This window comes from Balaenoptera acutorostrata, chromosome 14 (assembly GCF_949987535.1).
Source record: "Balaenoptera acutorostrata chromosome 14, mBalAcu1.1, whole genome shotgun sequence".
In the NCBI taxonomy this organism is placed as follows: domain Eukaryota; kingdom Metazoa; phylum Chordata; class Mammalia; order Artiodactyla; family Balaenopteridae; genus Balaenoptera; species Balaenoptera acutorostrata.
Window position 1 is genome coordinate 17,652,846 of NC_080077.1, and position 24,168 is coordinate 17,677,013.

At 41.2% G+C, this 24,168-nt stretch overlaps 1 protein-coding gene and 1 pseudogene across 1 annotated transcript in view; both read right to left on the minus strand.

The window, feature by feature from the left end:
* Nucleotides 1-24,168, minus strand: part of SASH1 (SAM and SH3 domain containing 1) — a 255,831-nt gene that overhangs the window by 207,491 nt on the left and 24,172 nt on the right. The gene's annotated exons all lie outside the window — the stretch shown is intronic.
* On the minus strand, nucleotides 16,698-16,976 carry LOC114235828 (60S ribosomal protein L37a-like; annotated as a pseudogene).

Below are 24,168 nucleotides of genomic sequence, written 5' to 3' on the forward strand. Positions count from 1 at the left end.
AATTTTTAAGGAATGGAACCTGAAGGGACTCAGCATCCAGAAAAAAGCAAGCAGGAGATGTTGGGAGTCACGTTTTAAAAGCTTTTCTCAGTATTTCCTCAAACCTCCTTACTAATAACAAATATTCAGGAACCACCTCTTTTGATCCACCCAGAGTGTTTAACTTTCCTGGTTTTGCAGGTTTAATGATAAATATGGTGTCACAGATTAACAAGAGCTCTTTATTGGACTGAATTTTATCACTGGCTCATGCACGCCCAGGTTCCGTGGAGGCCATTGGAATGGCTCATCTGTATCCAAAAGAAGTATTTAGCCTTTGGTCAGCAACACAAGCAATTTCACCACTGATTTTTCTTGGATACAGAGTCTACCTTCTTTACTATTCATCTTGAGATTTTCCAAGGAAAAACACTATTTTTGAAGTTGCTCTGTGCCCTTGGCTATTTCTCCTGATTCCTTCCCTTTCCAGCTGATTCAGAGTGGAGCGCATGCAGCCAGGTGCTATATCTGATCACCTTTATACTCCTCAAGGCACAAACGACAGTATTTTTAAGCACAGCAATCTCAGGGGTTCTATTTCAGTAGCTCGTGTGACATAAAGAGCCTCACTTTGAGGCTCTTTCACACATACATATACTCAAGATACACCCCTCTTTCCATACTTCTTTAAATCCTGACTGTCCCAGAGCTTGGCCACCTCGGCAAAGCAATAATCAATACTCCCTGCATCATCTCAACATATGGTGGCCAGTTTCTCCCGGAAATATCTATGACTTATGAAGGAAAACCAGCAAAACATTTCATAAACCCATGGTGTCAAACACCACTCACTTTCCTGGTCTGTAAAATAAAATGTCTAACTTTCAGTGCTTATGAGATGAAAAATTGAGAGTCCAAATGCACACTGCCCAGCATTTCCTGAGAGCTTTCTTCTAATCACAGATGCATTCTGGGCAAGCCAATTAATCTGGGCACCATGCCCTGAAGTGGGCTGTGTGCTGCTCCATGTCACTAACAGCATGACATATATCTATGCCCTGCACCCACTTAATTTGTGCCTGGCTGGAATACATGAACTTTTATTTGTGTTATTATCATCATATCCTGTCTAGACTGAAAACAGCTACAGAGCAGCTCCCTTCATATTCGGTGAATTAAAAATAAAGAAGCCGGTCTCTCCCCCTACTGCCTCCGCTGGGAATGCTGGTGGGTTTCCACTCAGCCTCTCCCATCTAAAAGGGGAGAAACAGAGGGAAGACCAGGGAAGCTGCTTCCAACTGGAAAAACCTAGATAAGAGCAAAACTTGACGTTAAATAGTAAACACAGTGTTCCGACTCCAGTCATATTATATTTTAAGTAAATCTCTTGGAAAAATAATGAGGTTTAAACCAAGCTAGGCAGCAGTAAAGTTCGGACTCTTTTTTTTTTTTTTTAATTAATTAATTAATTAATTTATTTATTTTTTAGCTGTGTTGGGTCTTCGTTTCTGCGCGAGGGCTTTCTCCAGTTGTGGCAAGCGGGGGCCACTCTTCATCGCGGTGCGCGGGCCTCTCACTATCGCGGCCTCTCTTGTTGCGGAGCACGGGCTCCAGACGCGCAGGCTCAGTAGCTGTGGCTCACGGGCCTAGTTGCTCCGCGGCATGCGGGATCCTCCCAGACCAGGGCTTGAACCCGTGTCCCCTGCATTGGCAGGCAGACTCTCAACCACTGCGCCACCAGGGAAGCCCCGGACTCTGTTTTGATTCTAGTTTGAAAACACTGATGTACCAGGAAATCGGTGAACAAAAGGATTACTGTATCCTCAGAGCTGGGAGTGGGGGAAGAGTCTGTGGGGCTACAGCACAAGGATTCTCAAAGGCAGAAGTGTTCAGCGGTGTGGCAGGCTATTCTTTTTCTGAGATTTTTGACAGGCTAAGAAAGCTCCTACCACCAAGGTAAGAAAATCCTTTAAACTTAAAATATTTTGAATTTATATAAAACTGACCAGTCACTGGGATAACTTGCATCAGAAACAAACAGACAAAATCTGTCTATTTAAGGATTCATCAAAGGATCTAAGGTGGTGGTTGAGCACATAGACTTTGACTATTTAAGTTCAACCTTAAACAAGTATTCTCTAAGCCTCAATTTCTTCAATTATCAAATGGAGTTAATGAAAGTGTCTATGACATAGTGTTGATAAGAAGAATAAATGAGATAGTTTGCAAAGAATTTGATGCTATGAGTGGCACATAGTAAATGATCAATAAAAAATATATTAGCTACTTTTATTATTATTATGTGGAAAAGCAGTTAATACAATATCTACCTGGCTTAAAGGGAGCACTGAATAAATGAGAATAGTGGTTATGAAAATTTTATTTCAATTGTTTAATACTAATGATAAATAGCTGCTTTTAAAAACCATGTATACAGGAGGGTGGGAGGGAGACGCAAGAGGGAGGAGATGTGGGGATATATGTATATGTATAGCTGATTCACTTTGTTACACAGCAGAAACTAACACACCATTGTAAAGCAATTATACTCCAATAAAGATGTTAAAAAAAAACCCCAAAAACCATGTATACTATTTTTCATGAGTAGACTTGGGGCTTAGGAGAGAATAAGTTATTCTCACTCCATCCCCTCTTTCTTTCCCTCCTCTTGAGCTCAGACACAGTAATGATGTTGGGTGGAGAGGAGAGAGGAAAATAGACATCTATTTCCAAAATTGGTTCAAGGGCCTAAAATGAAAACGTATGCCATTGATTAGAGGGAAATGCCCATGAATGTCTTAGAAATAACCCCAGTCTCAGGCACAAAATAATACACTCAGCAGGCTCAGTAAACTCCTCATTATCATATAAATTGTTTTCAAGGCTGATCTAATAGGATATGATTAATAATTGGGATTTGTTTTCTTCCAAGAAGCTGAATGATTGAAGGGAACCCATACAATTTAAAAGACTGTTCCTAAACTGATCAAGTAAGTGTTTTCTGCTTTGTTTTGTATAAACAAAAGTATTCTCATTAGTAGGCAGAGTCCTCACGGATGCCGCCGAGTGAGGTAGCGTATGTGGCTGCAGTCTTGGCGTCGTCTGTGTTCACTACAGGAAGTGGGGCTGCGTCTACTCACCATATGGCTTATGAAATGAGAACTGCAAAAATTATGGCTGCTCGGGGACAGAACTTCCGACTCCGTGTTGTTTATCCTCTGATTAGAATACCTGGTAGAGTCCAAGGACTGCTTGAGCTACTTCCCAGCTCTTTTCACTTCCTCTTTGGACCTTTTCTGAGAAGCACAAGCTCATTACCGGTGTAAATTTAATGCAACCCAAACTGCTTATGAAAGTCTGGACAGGAAAGCACTGAGCTTATGCTAAAGGTAATTTTCAGAGAAACAAGGTTTCCTTGTTCAAGTTGCCCAAAATTCAGAACTCTGCAAGGGGGAGGGAAGGACTGGCAAGTTAAGGGAAATAAAATCAGCAAAATACGGCCTTTGATTACGAGTTAACGCAATGTGTTCTAGCCAGTTGACACAATTACAGCTCTTGCTCCTCTGCCAGAAGGAGCAGGTAGCAGCTTCTAATTCCCCTGCCCACCCTGCACCAGGCACGCAGCTTCACGCACACAACCACCAACACCCTCGTCAATTAGAAGCAACATTAAAATGACGTCCCATCTGCTCACAAATGTCGATGAGCTCGTGCCACCTACTGAGGGGCTGTGGGACAGTAAAAGGGTAAAGACACTCGACACAGGTTTGTATATTTTTTCAAAAAAATTTTGAATTATTACTGTTATTTTTAAATTTTTGGCTGCGTTGGGTCTTCGTTGCTGCGCGCGGGCTTCTCATTGCGGTGGCTTCTCTTGTTGCGGAGCACCGGCTCTAGGCGCGCAGGCTCAGTAGTTATGGCGCACGGGCTTAGTTGCTCCGCGGCATGTGGGATCTTCGCGGACCAGGGCTGGAACGCGTGTCCCCTGCATTGGCAGGCGGATTCTTAACCACTGCGCCACCAGGGAAGCCCAGGTTTGTATATTTATATTGACAAAGAGCCACTTCATTCAGTGTTCTCCCTCCACTTCCACCTTCTACGCCACTGCTTTGCCAGAAATCTTCTGAATAGTTTTGCAGTGGTATTTTGCACCCAGAAGAGTGTTAGTTGTATTTAAATACGAAGCCTCGAGAATCACAGGACATTGTGAAACACGTGCCATACCTCAAATAGTAGAAAAAATTAGCAGGCTAAGTTACCCTCGAACCATCCTCCACATGCATTCATTCACAAATAAGCACGAAGAAAAACGGAAGCCAAGAGGTTTTAAATTGGAGCTAGAGGTGAATTTTCTCAGTCAGGATGAATCTAAGACACCGGAATGAGTATAGAGATTATCAAAGCTCTTTTCCAAAGATCTGGACAGTCGGAGAGTATGTCAGAATCAGGATGTCAGCTTACGTGAGCTTCCATCCAGCCTCTGCTCACGTAGTTTCCCTACAATATCTAAGTCCAACTTTGGGGTTTGGCTCAGATGGTAGCCCCTTTCTCTGCCACTAATTCCCATGATCTTTTTTTTTGGGGGTGGGGGGGAAGGGGAGGTCTGGTTATCATTTGGAGTGTGTCTCTCCTCAGTCACTCCACACGCCCTGGATCTCTGTCTGCTGACACTCAACCTGTCCTCAGGACATAATCAGATGCCACCTCCCTGGGAAGGATTTCGGCAGTACCACCATCTCCCCAGCATGAGCCTCTTCCTCCTCCATGATCCCAGAGAAGCATCCTGCAAGTCCCACTCACACAGAACTTAACACACTGCATTTTATTTTATTTTACTACTTTTTTTTTTTTAATTTTACTTATTTATTTATTTATTTATTTATTTATTTATGGCTGTGTTGGGTCTTCGTTTCTGTGCGAGGGCTTTCTCTAGTTGCGGCGAGCGGGGGCCACTCCTCATCGCAGTGCGCGGGCCTCTCACTATCGCGGCCTCTCTTGTTGCGGAGCACAGGCCCCAGACGCGCAGGCTCAGTAGTTGTGGCTCACGGGCCTAGTTGCTCCGCGGCGTGTGGGATCTTCCCAGACCAGGGCTCGAACCCGTGTCCCCTGCATTCGCAGGCAGATTCTCAACCACTGCGCCACCAGGGAAGCCCCTATTTTACTACTTTTTAAAGATTCCCTATCTTCTTTTTTTTTTAAATTGAAGTATAGTTGATATATATAATATTATGTTAGTTTTAGGTGTACAACATAATGATCCTAAAAATACATTATGAAATTATCACCACGGCAAGTCCAGGAAACAACACACAGCATTTTAATTGTTCATTTGCTTCCTCGTCTCTTCACTGTGAGCTGCCTAAGGGCAGGGACTCCATGGTCTTTTCCTTTTGTTATTCTTAGTGCCTAGTACAGTGCCTGGACATAAGAGATTCTCAGTGAAGAGTAAAACAAAGTCAGCACTTGTGGAGCACTTCCTATATGTCAGGCACTGTTCTCAGCATATTAATGATAGAGTCTATTCCCTGAGGTTTTTAGAACTGACTTAGATAAGCCATATCCAAAGCCTGGTACGGACTAAATGGTGAATAAACTAGCAAATTTTATTTCAGGAGTTATTTAGTTCTTAGAACATATTTTGTATGCAGTGCTACTATTTCTTCTCATTTTAAAGATGAAGAAATGGATACTTACAAAGGTAAAGAAACTTACCGAAGGTCACTTACTCAGCTTAAGTGCCACAGTGGAGTTTTGTTTTATTTTAACATCACCTTCATAGTTTTTGACAACTAAGTACTGTCGTTAGTATTACTTCTTTTTCTTACAAGTCAGGTTTATCGAGGCATAATTTATATATGGTAAATTTCATACCTTTTACTGCACAGTGCTGTGTTACAGTCGTGTAACTACCACCACAATCAAGATAGGGGACAGTTACACCACCCCAAAGAATTCCCTCATGGACTGAAGCCGTGAACTCCTTTCCCCACTCCCCGGCTCTGGAAAACACTGATCTGATCTCTGTCCTTTACAGCTTGCCTTTTTCAGAAAGTCACATAAGTGGAGTTATAGAGCATGTAGCCTATTGAGGCTGGCTCCTTTCACTTAGCATTTGAAGTTTGTGAAGCATTTGCGATTCATCCATGTTACTGTGAGTATCAGTAGTTTGTTCCTTTTTATTGCTGAGTGGTATTCTATTGTATGGATGTACCCCAGTTTACTCATTAACCAGTTGAAGCATGCTTGGGTATTTCCCAGTTTTTGTTGATTATGAACAAAACCATTTATAAACATTCATGGACAGATGTTGTGTGAACATAGGTTTTCATTTCACTTGGGTGAATACCCAGGGGTGGGATTGTTGGGCCATGGGGTAAGTGTGTATTTAATTTTATAAGAAATTGCCAAAATATTTTTCAGAAGTGGCTGTACCATCTTGCATTCCAATAAGTAATGTGTGAGAGCTTCCTTTGCTCCACAGCCTTGCCAGCACTTGGTGTCAACAGGTTTTTTTTTTTGGTTTATTTTTTAAAGTCATTCTAATAGGTATCTAGGGGTATCTCACTGTGGTTTTCATTTGCATTTCTCTAATGACGAGTGATGTTGAATACCTTTTCATGTGCTCTGTTCAATATTTTGCCCATTGAAAAAATTGGGCTGTTATCCTATTACTGACTTTTAAGATATCTGAATATATATTCTGGATACAAGTCCTTAATCCGATATGTGCTTTGCAAATATTTTCTCAGTCTGTGGTTGTCTTTTTATTTTATAATGTTTCTCAAAAAGAATTTTTACATTTGATTAAGTCCAACTTATCCATTTTTTCTTTTATGGATTTTATTGTTTTATCTAAGGAATCTTTGCCTAGCGGAGCCACAAAACATTTCCCCTATGCTTTCCTTTGGAAAATTTTCTAGGTTTAAATTTTTACATTTTGATCTATGACCTATTCTGAGTTAACCTTTACATAATATATGACGTATGGCTCTAGGTTCTCTTTTTCTTTCACTTATGGATTTCCAGCTGTTACAGCACCATTTATGAGAACGAGCAGAAATTTGAACTCTAGTTTCTCTGATTCTAGAGGTCAAGTTCTTACTATGTAAATCCTTGTTCTATGTTTATGTATTTCTTTAATCTTCTGCTGGATCATACGCTCTTTGACAGAATTCGCTATATCCCTCATAGCAGAGTGCCTTGAACATAGCAAATCCTCACTCATTACCCCTGGACTGACTCTTTAAATGCAGGATAGAATAATAATCAATCACTCAAAACTGGCCAGTCCTTGTTCTCCCTTGCCCAAGAAAGAAACAGTATCCTCATACATGATGCCTGTGTGTTTAGAGCTCTGACCCACCCAGCAGGCAGGCAAAGGTCACCTGTCCAATATTTACAACTGACCTCCATACCCTAAGCCTTTTAATACAAGGATGGAGGAACTAGTCTTTTCCTCATATTAACATGGGTCTCAGTCTACCGGTGGCATGACGATAATTACATTTCTTCTGACAGCATTCCAGCCTGATATACAAGCTCTGGCTGTCCTGAGGAATGGTCATTTCCCAGTCTCTTCTGGCCAACAGGCAGGGCTAGTTCAGAAGCAATTTGGGGGCCAGAACCAGTGGGTGGAGGAAGGAAATATGCAACACTAGTATAACTGAGATTAACTGACATCTTGTGTCTGATCCTAGAGTAAATAAGCTAGTGCGGGCAAGCCCTCTGCATGATCTTCAGCTCCATGGATTTATAAGCAAAGGCCATTCTGTAACTCACAGAGGGCAAGGCCAACAGACCATTGCTTGGCCTTTGCCACCGAAAAGGCAAGAGGGTCTTGCACAGTCCACCTGAGAAGATTTCACATTTTTACCCCATCACTCATTTTTCATTATAACCTTCAGTTCTCATTCAACATTCCACCTTCTCTCTTTCCCAAGATAGCATAACTACAAACACCAAACCATTTCTGGTGGGGCCACATAGAGGAAGAGATGCTCACAGGCTGAAAAGGAACGATTCCATTTTCTTTTTTTTTTTTTAATTGTTTTAGGCTGTGCCACATGGCATGCGGGAAATTAGTTCCCCGACCAGGGATTGAACCCGTGCCCCCTGCAGTGGAAGCGTGGAGTCTTAACCACCGGACCACCAGGGAAGTCCCCATTTTCTGATATGAAAAACTGGAGAGCAAGAAAGAAAAGCGGAAACTATCTAAAAAAAATGCTCTCAAGTTTTTGGTAAACACTGATATAACACAAGAAAGGTTTTTTGCCTAGGGCCCATTACAGAGTAAGTTTTCAGACATGCAATATTGTTAGCCATTATTATGCATTTTTGCTTTTTTTTTTTACCATTTTTAAAAAAACTGGTAAGATGCCATTATTATACCTTGTACAAGGTGCAGTGCACATACACATGCATATGTGCATATGTGCACACACACAAACACACATGAGACACTAGAGAGAGAGAGAGAAATAGAGAGAGAATTAGAGATTAGGCACCAAGAGAAAAAGATAGGGCACTGTGGTTGGCTGCACATCTTGCTTCCCCATGCTAAATCTCCAAGCCTTCAGGCTGTGTCTCTTCCATGATCTCTATCCTCGTATTATCATAGAGATTCTGGGATCACAGCTCCTCTTCAGTGCTCTGCACATCTTGAACATTCAGAGTCAGCTGGGTTATTTCAGGGAAAATTAAATAAAATGTATTTGCTGAATAAACATTAATGGAAAAGTCATCAAACCCTGCGCGAAGTGGCCAGTTAAATCAAATTCTACCAGCCAAGTGATTTGCTTTCCACCAAAACAAGATAAAGCCAAGTTAAGTTGACTAAGAGGCTGAGCAAAAAAATTAATAACCTAATTAAAAAAGCAGCTGCCCATTAGCAACATGAGGAAGATGACAGGCCATTCTGGTAGGGCTGGATTCTCAGGACAAATCATACACCCTCCTCTGGAGCCTGAGAATCAGCAGGGGGTGGTAGAGCAGTAAATACAATAGGATGCATGAAAATACTGGGGCAGCCATGGAACCTGGTTTATACATATCCTCTTCCAGGAGAATGTCATTTTTTCAATGGGTTTGACAGCTTGGTATACTGTAAGATCTTTTAGGACAGGGCTCTCAGCTTCCTCTCCAGTTGCCTTTGAGGGTTGTGCTCAGAATGTGGCAAGTGGCCAGTTCTCTGGCGCACCCAAGGATAACTAAGAGGCACTGTCACCACATATGCTTAAAGACACCGAGGTCGGGTCATCGTGCACATACCTACTGAGCGCATGGCACAAAGTGATTCCCAGAGGTACTGACCAAGTCCTGTGGCCAGGATGAAGTTCTCCCAGTCCCTGGGCACAGCTGGCTTCTGAGACTCAGTGGGCTAACTACTTGTGATGCCACTGAATGAACTCAGACCAGCCTCACATGGCCTTCTTTTTGGACAGCAAAACAAAGGCAACAAGGCAGGGGTATGGTAATGCTCATTCAAAGGCTACTTTCAATGGTGAAGTCCATTATTTAGGCACTGAAGAGAACTTAGACTAAAACATACTCCTTGTCATCCCTTGGTACACTAGACCAGTGGTTCTTAAACGTTAACCTGCATCAGAACCTTCTGGAGGGTTCCCAGAGGGTCAGGTTCAGTAGGTCTGGGCTGGGCCTGAGAACTTGCATTTCTAACAAGTTCCCAGCTGGTGCTGCTGCTTTAGGTTCAGGAACTACAATTTGAGAACCACGGCATCCACACTGGCTTGGATAACATTTCCTACCTCTGTTCCTCTAAACTTGACATATGATGGAAGCTTCAGAATTCAGTAACTACTGAATGATTCCATAGTAAAAGAAAAAGTAACAGTGAAGCCAACAATGTTTCACTTTTACAGAGGTCAGAGTTTGGCAGTCTCAAGGATTTGGAACATAGTTGCAAACTCCGAAGTAAGATAAGTCCTTAAATTGTTAAAATAAGCCTGTAAAAAAGTTATGGTACTCTGTAGGGGGTGACAATACAAGAGAGCCCCTTAGGTCTGAGTGTTAATTAAGCCAATACATATTGCAAGATAATGACAAAAGGAATATGAAGGCACTAGCATCAGGCTATATTATCTGTAGGGGCAAAATGTCCCTTTTGACTTGGTATTAGCCCTTGTGGTCATCACTATATTACAAGTGAAACACAATAATCCATTTTCCTAAAATATTCATGCTCCTCTTGTAGCAACTCCCTCCCACTGTTGCCCCAGTGTCAATTAACGGCCAATAAGGAATTCTCCCCGGATGTGAGAGTGCAAAAAGACTTATAGCTCAACTTGGGACACACGATGATTGTCAGCTGGAAGAAGTGGTTCTGAGGGGGCTGCTGGGTGATGCGTTCCATGGCCTCGCTCTCAGGGGGAATGCAGGGATGGGGAAGGAAATCTGCCCCTGGCTCGGCCCTGAGGGGACCTGTCTGTGTTCCCAGGTATGGGAAAGAGGCTGTGAAAACTGAAGGAAAAGATTACTCTGTAAACCCAAGGAAGGGCTGTAAATACTAGTGCAGAGAGACAGCCCTCCTATGTCAACAAGATCAAAGAACCCCCCTCTCCTGGAGAGACCTATTAGGGGCTGAAAAAACAGCTGATTTTGAAAGGGTCACAAAGTACGAAGCAGGGCGCAACACAAGAGACAGAGAAGTGGCAAAAGTGACGTTCCTTGACAATCAAGGAGAGGCTTCCTAGAAGCCAGTTAGAGGCTGGAACCTTGGTGCTTAGAGACTAGTGACCATCAGCTCCTCTAGATCCATCTCTGCCTTCTTTGCCATCCTTCTCCTGGGAGGCTGATGTCTATTGATGGTGGCCTGAGTCCTGGTCCTCTGGCTTCCTTTGGGTTGGGTCAATGGTGGAGGATAGGAGAGTATAAGGAGAGAGAGGTAGGGTAGGTTGTCTGTCAATGTCTTAACAGTGCCAACTCCTGCCAGGGTTTTAACAGTTGCTACCTTCCTCTAAGCTTGGAACTCAGCAGAGGTGAGCCCATTTCCAGGGTTATGGTTCTTGACTTAACAACTGTTTTCCCCAATTTTCCCTTTAGGCTTCGAGGTGGTACAGGCTTCCTGCAGTTGCTAGTGTCTGGTGCTTCACCATCCCTGGTTCTTTTTTTTTTATTATTATTAATTATTTATTTTGGCTGCGCCAGGTCTTAGTTGCGGCTCGTGGGATCCTCACTGCCGCATGCGGGAGCTTTAGTTGTGGCATGCAGACTCTTAGTTGTGGCATGTGGGATCTAGTTCCCCGACCAGGGATGGAACCCGGGCCCCCTGCATTGGGAGCGCAGAGTCTTACCCACTGGATCATCAGGGAAGTCCCATACTATCCCTTGTTCTTTAATCCTGGCCACACTTCTGTGAAATAGCACTTCATTCAACGCTCGTCAAACCCTTTGAGTCAGCCTGCTGTCTACTGCCTGGGCCCTCTGAAATAGAGATCAAGGTCAAAGCTTCCTCGGATTGAGAGTGAGCTTTGGTGAGCTCCCGACTGTAAACTCGGGAACAAATAGAATCATCAGCTTTCCCAGGTAACCCTGTAGCAGAAGGTAATGAAGGTAGAGGACTTGAGGAAATTAGTCTCAGCTCAGGAATGTCAATGAGAATATGACTCTAAAACAATTACCAAAAGCATATGAGCAGGGGTTAAACAGCTGAATACATTCTGAAGAAACTGATTAGTATAGAACATAGGAGTTATTTTAAGAAAGTTTTCTAGAAGTTGTGAATTTTTAAAGCTAGGTCTTGAAAGAGCAATAATAATTTTGTTGTTGTTGTTGTTTTTGGCCACGCTGTGCAGCTCGTGGGATCTTAGTTCCCCGACCAGGGATTGAACCTGGGCCCAAGGCAGTGAAAGCGCAAAGTCCTCACCACTGGACCGCCAGGGAATTCCCAATAATAAAATTATTGAAAAGATTTGAGGGATAGTATGAGTACTGGTAGATTTAGGAGGGAATAAAGCAGGATGCTATGTCCTATTTTTTAAAACAGCTTTTTTGAGAGTTAATTCACGTTAAAACACAATTTGCCCATTTAAAGTGTACAATTTATTGCATTTGAGCACATTCCCAGGGTTGTAAAACCATCACCACAGCCTGATTTTAGAACATTTTCATGCCCTTGAAAAGAAACTTTGTACCCATTAGTAGGCAATTCTCATTCCCTCCCTCCAAGCCTCACCTCAAGCTCGAAGCACCTCTGATCTATTTTAGGTCTCTATAAATATGCCAATTGAGAATATTTTATATAAATGGAATCATACAATATGTGGTGTACTGTGACTGACTTCTTTCACTTAGCAAAATGTTTTCAAGAGCCATATTATTTATTCATTCATCAGTTAATGTACACTTGTGCTGTTTCCATTTTTTTAAAATAAATAATGTTGCTCTTTACATTCGTATACAAGTTTTTGTGTGTACATGTGTTTTCATTTCTCCTGGGTATATCCCTAAGAGTGATATTGTTGAGTCATATGATAATTCTGTTTAACTTTGAGGAACTGCCAAACTGTTTTTCTAAAGCAGCTATACCATCTTAAATTCTTACCAGTAATGAACTAGGGTTCCAATCTTTCTACATCTTCATCAACTCTTGTTACAGTGTCTCTTTTTGTTTATAACCATCCTAGTGGGTGTGACATGGTATCTCAACGTGGTTTTGATTTCTATTTCCTTAATGACAAAAGATGTTGAGTATCTTTTTGTGTGCTTTTGATCATTTAAATATCTTCTTTGGAGAATTATTTATTCAAATCCTTTGCCATTTTAAAATTGAGTTGTCTCCTTATTACTGAATTGCATTAGTTCATATTCGGGATACAAGTCGCTTGTCAGATATATAGTTTGCAAATAGCTTCTCCTATTCTGAGGCTGTCTTTTCACTTTCCTGATGTTATTTCTCGCACCACAAAAGTTTTTATTTTTGATGTAATCCAATTTATATGGGTTGGCCAAAAAGTTCGTCTGGGTTGTTAAGCTGTACAGAAAAACCTGAACGAACTTTTTGGCCAACCCAATATTTTCTTTTGTCACTTGTACTTCGGCATCATATCTAAGAAACTATTACCTAACCTAAGGTCACAAAGATTTATGTCTATGTTTTCTCCTCAGAGTTTTATAGTTAGCTCTTACATTTAGGACTATGAGCCGTTTGAGTTAATTTTTGTGCATGATGTGAGGAAGGAGTCCAACTTTATCCTTTTGCATGTGGATATCCAGTTGTCCCAGCACCATTTGTTGAAATGACTATTCTTTGTCCCATTGAATTGTCTTGGCACCCTCATCGAAAATCAAGTGATCATATATGTTAGGGTTTATTTCTGGACTTTCAATTCTATTCCATTGATCTATATGTCTTTCTTCACACCAGTACCATACTGGCTTGATTTGTAGTAACTTTTGAAATTGGGTATTGTGAGTCTTTCAAGTTTGTTCTTCTTTTCTCAGAATTGTTTGGGCTATTCTGGGTCCCATTATAGGGGCTGTGTTGAAACTGTAGATCAATTTGGGGAGTACTGCCATCTTATAAATATTAAGTGTTCTGATTCATGAACATGGGGTGTTTTTCCTTTTAATTAGATCTTGAATTTCTTTCAACAATGTTCTGTGGTGTTCAGTGTATAAATCTTTCACTCCTTTTGTTAAATCTATACTTAAGTGGGACTTCCCTGGTGGCACAGTGGTTAAGAATCCACCTGCCAATGCAGGGGACACGGGTTCCAACCCTGGTCCAGGAAGATCCCACATGCTGCGGAGCAACTAAGCCCGTGCGCCACAACTACTGAGCCTGCACTCTAGAGCACGCGAGCCACAACTACTGAGCCCGCAAGCCACAACTACTGAGCCCACGTGCCTAGAGCCCGTGCTCCGCAACAAGAGAAGCTACCGCAATGAGAAGCCTGCGCACTGCAACGCACCGCAATGAAAAGTAGCCCCCGCTCGCTGCAACTAGAGAAAGCCCGCGCACAGCAACCAAGACACAACGCAGCCAAAAATAAATAAATTTAAAAAAAAATCTATACCTAAGTGTTTTATTCTTTTTGATGCTATTGTAAATGAAATTCTCTTAAATTTTCAGAAAGTTTACTGGTAGTGTACAGAAATATACTGATCTTATATCCTGTAACCTTGCTGAACTCATTTATTATTTAATAGGTTTTTGGTGGATTTCGTAAGATTTTCTATGTACAAAATCATGTGATCTGCAAATAGAGGTAGTTTTACTTTTTTTCTTTTCAATGTGGATGTCTTTTATTTAATTTTCTTGCATAATTATCCTGGCTGGAACCCTCAGTAAAATGTTAAATAGAAGTGGACATCCTTATCTTGTTCCTTATCTAAGGGGAAAAGCATTTATTCTTTCACCATTAGATTGTGATGAGTTTTTGGTAGATGCTTTGTATCAGGTTGAGGAAGTTCCCTTCTATTCTTAGGATGTTGAGCAAAAACTTTTTTTTTTTTAATCACAAAATGGTGCAGAATTTTGTCAAACGTGTTTTCTGTGTCAATTGAGATGACTCTATGGATTTTGTCCTTTGTTCTATTAATATGATGTATTACATTAATTGACTTTAGATGGTAAACCAAGCTTGCATTCCTGAGATGAATCCCATTTGATCATGGTGTGGAAATCTTTTTATATGTTGCTGGATTCAGCTTGTTAGTATTTTGTTGAGGACTTTTGTGTCTGTGTTCGTGTAAGATATGAATATAAGGGATATTGGCCTTTAGCTTTGTTTTCTTGCAATGTCTTTCTCTGGTTTTGGTATCAGGGTAATACTGGTCTTCCTGAATGAGTTTAGATTGAGTTGGAAAGTGTTCTTCCTCTTCTATTTTTTGAAAGAGTTCATGAAGGATTAGTATTAATTATTTTTGAATGTTTTGTAGAATTCACCAGTGAAGTCATCTGGGCTTGGGGTTTTCTTTGTGCAAAGTTTTAATATTACTCTTTCAATATCTTTCTTGTTATAAGCCTAGTTAGCCTTTCTCTTTCTTCTTCAGTCAGTTTTGGTAACATATATTTGTAGGAATCTGTGTTTCATTTAAGTTATCTAATTTTTTGATGTACAGTCGTTCATAGTATTCCTTTAGAATCTTTTTTATTTTCAGTAGTGATATCTCTTCTTTCATTCCTAATTTTAATTATTTGAGTCTTGGGACTTCCCTGGTGGCACAGTAGTTAAGAATCCGCCTGCCATTGCAGGGGACATGGGTACGAGCCCTGGTCCAGGAAGATCCCACATGCTGCAGAGCAACTAAGCCCGTGTGACACAACTACTGAGCCTGTGCTCTAGAGCCTGTGAGCCACAACTACTGCGCCCTTGTGCCACAACTACTGAAGCCCGTGTGCCTAGAGCCCATGCTCTGCAACAAGAGAAGCCACCGCAATGAGAAGTCTGCACACTGCAACGAAGAGTAGCCCCTGCTCGCTGCAACTAGAGAAAGCCCGCACGCAGCAACGAAGACCCAACGCAGCCATAAATAAATAAATAAATAAATAAATAAATAAATTTAAAAAAAGAAAAGAAAAAAAATGATGGTCAAAAAATAAAAAATTGAGTCTTCTCAACCATAATTCTAAAAGAGTCATGTACCACAATGCTCATTGCAGTTCTATTTACAATAGCCAGGACATGGAAGCAACCTAAGTGTCCATCGACAGATGAATGGATAAAGAAGATGTAGCACATATATACAATGGAATATTACTCAGCCATAAAAAGAAACAAAATTGGGTTATTCATAGTGTGGTGGATGGACCTAGAGTCTGTTATACAGAGTGAAGTAAGTCAGAAAGAGAAAAACAAATGCCATATGCTAACACAGATATATGGAATCTAAGAAAAAAAAAAAAAGGTCATGAAGAAGCTAGGGGCAGGATGGGAATAAAGACGCAGACTTACTAGAGAATGGACTTGAGGACACAGGGAGGGGGAAGGGTAAGCTGGGACAAAGTGAGAGAGTGGCATGTATATATATACACTACCAAACGTAAAACCGATAGCTAGTGGGACGCAGCCGCATAGCACAGGGAGATCAGCTCGGTGCTTTGTGACCACCTAGAGGGGTGGGATAGGGAGGGTGGGAGGGAAGGAGACTCAAGAGGGAAGGGATATGGGGATATATGTACATGTATAGCTGATTCACTTTGTTATACAGCAGAAACTAACACACCATTGTAAAACAATTATACTCCAATAAAGACGTCAAAAAAAAAAATTGAGTCTTCTCTCTTTTTCCCTTGGTCAGTCTAGCTAAAAGTTTGTTAGTTTTATTGATCTTATCAAAGAACCAACTTTTAGTTTCATTGATTTTCTTTATTGTTTTTCAGAGTCTGTTTCATTGATTTCTGGTCTAGTCTTTAAATTTCATCTCTCTGATTGCTTTGAGTTTAGTTTGCTCTTCTTTTTCTAGTTTCTTAAGATGGAAGATTTGGTTATTGATTTGCAATCCCTCCTCTTGCTGCTCCTCTTCCTCCTCACCTCCTTCTCCTCCCCTTCCTCTTCTTCCTCCTCCTCCTCTGCCGCTTCTTCTCCTTCTTCTCCATCTTTGTCTTTTCCTTCTTCTCCTTTTTCTCCTTCTCCTCCTCTTCCTCCTCACCTCCTCCTTCCTCTTCTCCCCCTCCCCCTTCTGTTTCTTCCTCTTCTTTTTGTTACATAAATTAACCCATTTATTATGGGTTAGCAATGTTTCAAACGGTAGAGCTTCTAGTGTTTTCTTAATTCCTTCAGTCTTCTGATGATGAACTTTACTGTGATGGTAGAAGTGGTGTTGTAGGTCCAGGCACCACCAGCTACTATTTTCACACAGGAATTAGAGTGCCAAATGCTCACAGTTCATATCTTTATCTTACTTTTGCCATAGAAAAGCAAGTGAACTTAGAATGCAGGCTGATTTCCATTTTTTTTCACCAATTTCCCAAGGTAGGAACCATAACGGGTCTTGTGTTTACTGATGGTTCTGTCCTTCTTGGTGGATTTAGCCATGTTGCTGCAAACTGAGCCCAGAGAGCTTTTCTTCTTTTTTAATACAGGTATTTTACAGCTATACATTGCCCTCTAAGCACTGCTTTAGTTTCATCCCATAAATTTTGATATGCTGTATTTTTCTTTGATTTCATCTCAAAACATCTTCTAATTTTCCTTGCAATTTCTTCTTTGATCCATTCATTATTTAGGAGTGTATTGTTTAATTTTACTATAATTGTGAATTTACCAAATTTCCTTCTGTTAATATATTTCCATAATGGTCAGAAAACATACTTTGTATGATTTCAATCCTTTTATATTGAGTCTTGTTTTATGGATTAGCATATGGCCCATCCTAGAGAATGTTCCACTTGTGCTGAGATAAATGTGTACTCTGCTGCTGTTGGATGAGTCACGTTTTTATTTTTTAATCAAGTTTAAAGTACAGAGGTGCCTGGAATCAAACACATTTTCATCTCCTTTACCTTATCCATGGTCAAATTGGGAGAAGAATAATTTCAATCATTTGTTACTAGATATATAGAAGGATATAGATATATAGATATACATAGGTATAGACTATTTTTGCAGCATGGGGACATATCATGTGACTTTGAGAATAAGGCTGTATGAAATCATAGCACCATGGATCTAAGGTTTCCCACTCTCACTTTATGATACAAATATCATGGTAAATCCTAGAAAATTAGAAGACTGGATTCTATGATTCCAAAGGTCCCCTCTGATGTTAAAATGGTAGGCAAATACTTAACTTCTCCAACTCTCACTCTGATCATCATTATTAACCAAGAACATAAGACGCTATCTTAAGGTTCTTGTGAAAATTAAATGATGACTTTTTTCATTAAACAAGAAATGACATGAAAATGACTTAGTAGAGTGTTTGGTACATAATAATCATTATGTTAGTTGTTTTTAGGTACAGATGCTATTTAGATACAGAATGTTAGTTAGGTTTTAGATATAGAATTGCTATTGCCACCAATAAAGAATGGTTTATCAGCTATTTTTCTTCCCTCAAGTAAAACATACAGGGAATACTTTGTAGTGCTTTAAGGTTTTTGAAACTCTGGCCTGATCTTGTTTCCTTGCTCTAAATGAAGGGAACAGAATATCTTATTTCTGGGCGGCAGAGTTTTTTTTTAACCAATTCTATGAAATTTATTCTAGAGTACCTAAAAACGTTGGACCACATGGTGAGGATGTTATAGAGAAAATAAGCATCTGATGGACACGGGCATGTCGGACTAGATAACATTTTACATCCTTCCAACCTTGAGTCTGCTGAGACAGACAATAGAGGTTATGAAAATGAGTATTAGCATGAAGTCATCTTGTGAATCTGATTATACTAATGAAAAAAGGACACATTAATCAATTTATTTCTTGGAAATATATTAAGGTTTTTAGCCTTCCATATTCAGTTTACTAAATCATTTCTGACAGTGTGTTATGGTAAAGTAGTCATAGGAAAGAGTTAATTCATTTCTACCCAAAAGCAATTTACTACCTCTCAAGTGTAGAATAAGAACTACAATATGTTGCTAAACTGATATCCATGCATCAATGGAAACAGGCCCTAGGAACTTAAAGTTTCATTTCCTCCCCAACATCTTGACAACATTCTCTGCTCCTAGAACCTTCATTCAAATATGGCGGGGAGGATGGGACAGGCGCCCTGTAAATTTACTCTGATTTAAGAGTTGAGAATTTGTAACTAAAGATAACGTCCTGAATTAATGTCTTGCTTCTTGTGCCCCCCCAATTCAGTTTGACCTTTCACCCCAAAGGCTTCTTAAATTTATGTAATTCTCAGGCATAAAATCCTGAGAACTTCTTAAAGAATTTAAATGATATCAGGATATATAATTCTTGTAGCACCAATAAATGCTGAAAAATAAATATCTAACGTCTAAATTATGAAAAAGAAATCTTTATAACATCATGTTGCCCCACAAAATACCATTAAGCTCCCTGGGATTGGTTAGAGTAAAATTCACACAGCCTCATAAAACCATTCTCTAAAATCAAGACCCAAGAGGACAGGGAAGTTGTTTTTTTTTTTCTTTCCTTATTTCTCCCCAAACCTTCAACGATGTCTAGGATAGAGTGAGTGCTCAATGGGTATTTGTTGTATTCATTGAATGAATTCCCTCCTTTAACACACAAACATTTATCTACAGTTACAAAGTATTTTAAATGCTTGCAAAATGTCCTGTATGCTTTACTTATGAATTACCTAATGATATCTTGACTCGAGAGAAAATATGATTATCTGTTGGTTCTCTGATAGCAAATTTATTGACTTACTTAAAGTGGGAAATTGCCAAATAAGAAATTATGATAAAACTTTTTTCAAGTCAGCAATTTATTGTATTTTCTTTTAATGAATGCTATTTCCCTTAAAACTTGTAAGTTATAGGCATGAACTAATTTTTACTGAAGGTAGTGCTGCTGTGTTACACTGATGTTTCAATAGGGTTACCAGATAACATACAAATAATTGCACAATAATTGGTACAAAAATATAAATATCGCATGGGTCATATGTGTATGAAAAAATTATTGTCTATCTGAAGTTCAAATTTAACTGGACATCCCGTATTTTTTTCTGCTAAATTTGACAACCCTAGCTCAAAGTAAATATCAGGGCTCTCATCTTAAACTGTTGTCACAATCAAATACAAGTTGCTTAATAAATAAATCCATAACTGACTGTCTTATCATTATCTTTTCTCAGGAAAATAAACAAACTAAGGAAGAAAATGGCTGCCCGAGTGACAGCAGTGGTGTGACTCTCCACGGGGCCTCTCCTTTGTAGTTCTCTGAGGTCAGCAGCAGCTCCGTGGGGCAGTGCTACACCAGGGCCCAGAGTCCTACCCTCTGTGATGAATGAATCCTATTTCACGTTACAGGCCCTTATCGGTATGCTTTTCCGGTTGGACCTAGAGACTGTCATACAGAGTGAAGTAAGTTAGAAAGAGAAAAACAAATATCATATATTAACGCATATATGTGGAATCTAGAAAAATGGTACAGATGAACCGGTTTGCAAGGTGGAAATAGACACAGATGTAGAGAACAAACGTATGGACACCAAGGGGGGACAGTGGTGGGGGGTAGTGGGATGAATTGGGAGACTGAGATTGACATATATACACTAATACGTATAACATAGATAACTAATAAGAACCTGCTGTGTAAAAATAAGTAAATCAAATAAAATTCAAAAAAAAAAAAAGACAAAAAACCAACAGAAGTTTCTTCCTGCTTTTGGAGGAGCAGCCCTGGCCACATGGAAATGCTAGAATTCAGCAACAAAGAAATTCTCTTCTCTAAAGACCTTTCTTCCCTTAGCTTAACCTCACACAGAGGTTAACCCTCCACAGCTGCATACCTTTGACACTTGACCTTTGCCTTCACAAGTATAAAAATGTGCCTTCAGTATTTTGCTAAGTTTTCCAAATCCTTTAAACAAGAGGCAGTCAGAGCCTCCACGCGGCGACTCCTGTCCTCAGCACACTTCTTTCTCTTGCCCTGGCCTCCTTCCTCCAAACTGCCACCAAACGAGCATTGAACACTGTATGTACAGAACTCTGGATACCTGGGCTCTGTAGGTCCCGTGTGCTACCTTTACAGCTTGACAGAGCAGCATGCTTTTCTTTTCTTTTCTTTTTTTTTTTGGCCGAGGCACGCGGCTTGTGGGATCTTAGTTCCCTGACCAGGGATAGAACCCGGGCCCTCAGCAGTGAGATCGTGGAGTCCCAACATCTGGACTGCCAGGATATTTCCGACAGAGCCGTATTCTAAGCTAATCATCCTTGGGTCAATAATTTAAGCCCCCTGAGCCTCAGTTTTCTCATCTATAAAATGGGGCTATGAATACCATGTGGCTCATAGAGTCATATGAAACACTGGGCCAAGGAACAGAGTAAATGCTAAGTAAACGTCACTATTACTCATATAAGAAGAATGTATTTAAGAATATGCAAATATCCATAGAAATCTGCTTTTTAACAAGTATTCTCTCCTTTAATGTAACAAGAATTTTCAATAAGTTTTAACGGTAACGAGAAATGGCTTAATAAAGTCAATACATATAAGTGGTATTAGAATAATACAGAACTTTACATTTCATTGTTGGGAAGAACACTAAGCAGTTGGCTTCCCAACACTGACAGGGAAATTACCAGAACTGTACGGTGTCCTCGTCTCCATTGCTCTAGTGCAGAGGATGGAACATAGCCTGTCAGAATGTCGGATGTGAGAAACTGCACGGCGGGGCAAGGTGTGGGCAATCCAGAGTTGGCTCTGCCCGGCAGGTGAAGCACTGCTGGCATCACGCAGCCCTCACCTGGGCTGGGGTCTGAGGGAGAAAGGCATGCTGGGAACAATTTCATACTCTTCTTCAAGCACTTGCACTTCTTCAGATGAGGGGAGAGTGCACTTCTGCCCGCCTCCACCGTGGTGCTGACCATCAGCTTAATCTGAATGTACCACAGGCCACTGAGGAAATGCCCCTCTGCCCTGTGGGGTGGTTGCCTTTCATCAGCACTCAGAAAGAAGGTGAAAGAGCTCTTGTTAGGAATAATATTGCTTGTTGCGGTTTTTCTCCATTTCTCTCTCTCTCTCCAAGGGAGAAGGAGCTGAGTTAAGAACAGAAATCAGAATCTGGAACCTGCTCACCCAAAGAATAATGGATCTATTCTGCTCAAAAAATGCCTTGATTGTTGATGTGTTTACTTCAGCTCCTTCTCTGAAATTTGAGGACAAAGCAAAATTGGGAGCAAGGAGTCTGTGTGTGTGTGTGTGTGTGTGTGTAAGTGTGCACACATGTGTGCAAACAGAGAGCTCCTTTCTCTAAGGGTTCAAGATGCCCCTGTAATGAGCCTGCCCACCCCACTGAGGCATCAAAACTCATTACTTTCCCCCAAAGCTACATTTAAGCCACCTTTAAAGTGGATAGCAGGACATCTGGGACTCATTTAGTTCATTATCCTGGGCCTTTGTTTGCGCATGTATAAAGTGAAGACACTGGATTAGACACAGTCTCAGACCTTTCCAGATCCAAAATGCTCTCTTGTGATGTTACTGAAACAGGGACAGTAGATTAGAATTTACCCACAAGCAAAGCAGAGTCAACACTGTGTGTGTGTGTGTGTGCGCGCGCGCGCGTGTGTAAATGTCTTATTAACACAAAGGACTTACTAAGCATTCATGAAATTTTCCTTTGCCTCTTTCAAAAGTGGGAACCAGATTCGATGCATTTTAGTACAATGGCTGTGGTAGTGGGTTTTAACTCCCATTCTTTGGAAAAGGTAAACGTCAATGCGTAGCACAGAGAGTTGAGGCTAGAAACTACTGAGGTGCTGAACCACTTCAGAAAAAATCTGGTGCTTTTTCCAGGTGATTTTCCACCCAATAAGATAGAAGGGCAGTGGAAATTTTCAAGCCATTTTTTTTTGTTCCACGCTTTTTCTCCATTATGAGTGAGGGCTTGGGATTTGATCAGACAAGCTGAGGTTCACAGCTCCGCACTGCCATTTATGAAGTATTATTTAAAACCTGGGGCATTAGCAGTTCCGTGCTGCGTGTGCAGTCCCTTCTGTGTCAGAATAATAAAATAACAGCAGCCACCATGCATCAAGTACTTAGTTATGTTCTAGGCTGGATTCTAGGTAAGTGTTTTACCAAATGTTATTTAATCTTCCTACATCCTGGTGAGAAAGGACCTATTACCATCATCCCTATTCGGACTTCATCCCAGTGAGAAAGGCTCTATCACCCATCCCTACAGAGGAGTTGGGTAATTTGTCCAGGGCCTTAGGAGTAAGGGAAGAATCCAGGATTTGTACAATTCTGACCCTGAAGAACATGTTCTCAACTATTCCTGGATTCTGCCACTGGTCTCCATTTGGTGGCCAACCGTGTGACAGTTTCCTGGCTCTGTGGCCTCATTTGTATTCTTGTCTGCCTTCTCTTGAGGCCAAAAACAAATCTGCAAAGGAATTCATTGGCCATAGAGCTGAATTTCTCTGTGCAAAATCTAAGTGGGCCACTCCAGAAACATGGGAGTGCCCAGTGCCTCGCAATCATCCTTCTTTGATGGGGCCAGCCCAGGTGTGGCAGGCATACACACGTCGTGCTATTCAGAGAACACATTTCCCTTGGTCTCCCCAGAATCGTGGCAAGGGTCCAACTGCAATTCCAAGATTTCCCGTGAAACATTCAGCCACCCAAACTAGGCCAATGACTCTTTCTCAGGTTTCTCTTGCTCCCAGATGAATCTTAATGCTCTCCGAGTGTATGAGACGAGCAAATACTTCCTACGTTCTGATAAAGGAATAGAACCTTTCCTTTTCCTTCTCTCAGGATAACTGGCATGGTTGAACTAAGGTAGGGGCCATGTGACAGCCCAGACGGCAAAACACAGTGTTTTGTGACCTGTGGGAAGCCTCTAGCTGATGGCTTCCCCCAGGATTCTAACTCACTTTGCCTTTTGGACAGGCTACAGGGTGCATGCAGATTATAGAAAATTTAGAGCCTAGCACTAGTGGCATAAATGACATTGCTCAAAGCCCCTCCCCATCCAGGACTCGCTGGCTCTGGGTCTCCAGCATCTACCTGCCCTTGCCACCTGGGAGGGAGCAGCTGTGGAGAAGGGCAAGGGTGCCAGGCACAGGGGAAAGCACCCATTCACAGCGCTGCCCAGGGTCCAGGTGGAGAAAGTGGAATACCGAGACTTCCCTGAAGCCCTTGCAAGACAATCTGTGCGCTTGCATTCCGAAGGGAAGAAAAGCAAACAGCTCAAGGCCACTTCCTCAAACCAGGCATTTATTGACAGAATTGTAACCCCGCTGGGGACGCTTCCTAGGCTGCTGACTTGCTGCAGGCAAGGAGTCACCCCTGAGGAGACAAAGGGCAGTTTCTTTGCTTCCCGCTCGTCCAGGTGTGATCTGGTTCTGAGCACATCTGGAGGGTCACTGCCAGCACCACTGACCACCTATAATGTTTGGATCATCTCGGGTTTGCAAGGTGCTCTGTGGCCACTCTGTAGGGACCTACATCCAGGTTTAGTGAGCCCTTCCAGACCGTTATAGATCATGGTAGATGTGATTCCCTTCTCTGGGCTCCTGTTGATTTAAGTAGACCTTTTAGAGCCTGGCACAGAGCCTATGATTGATGGAAT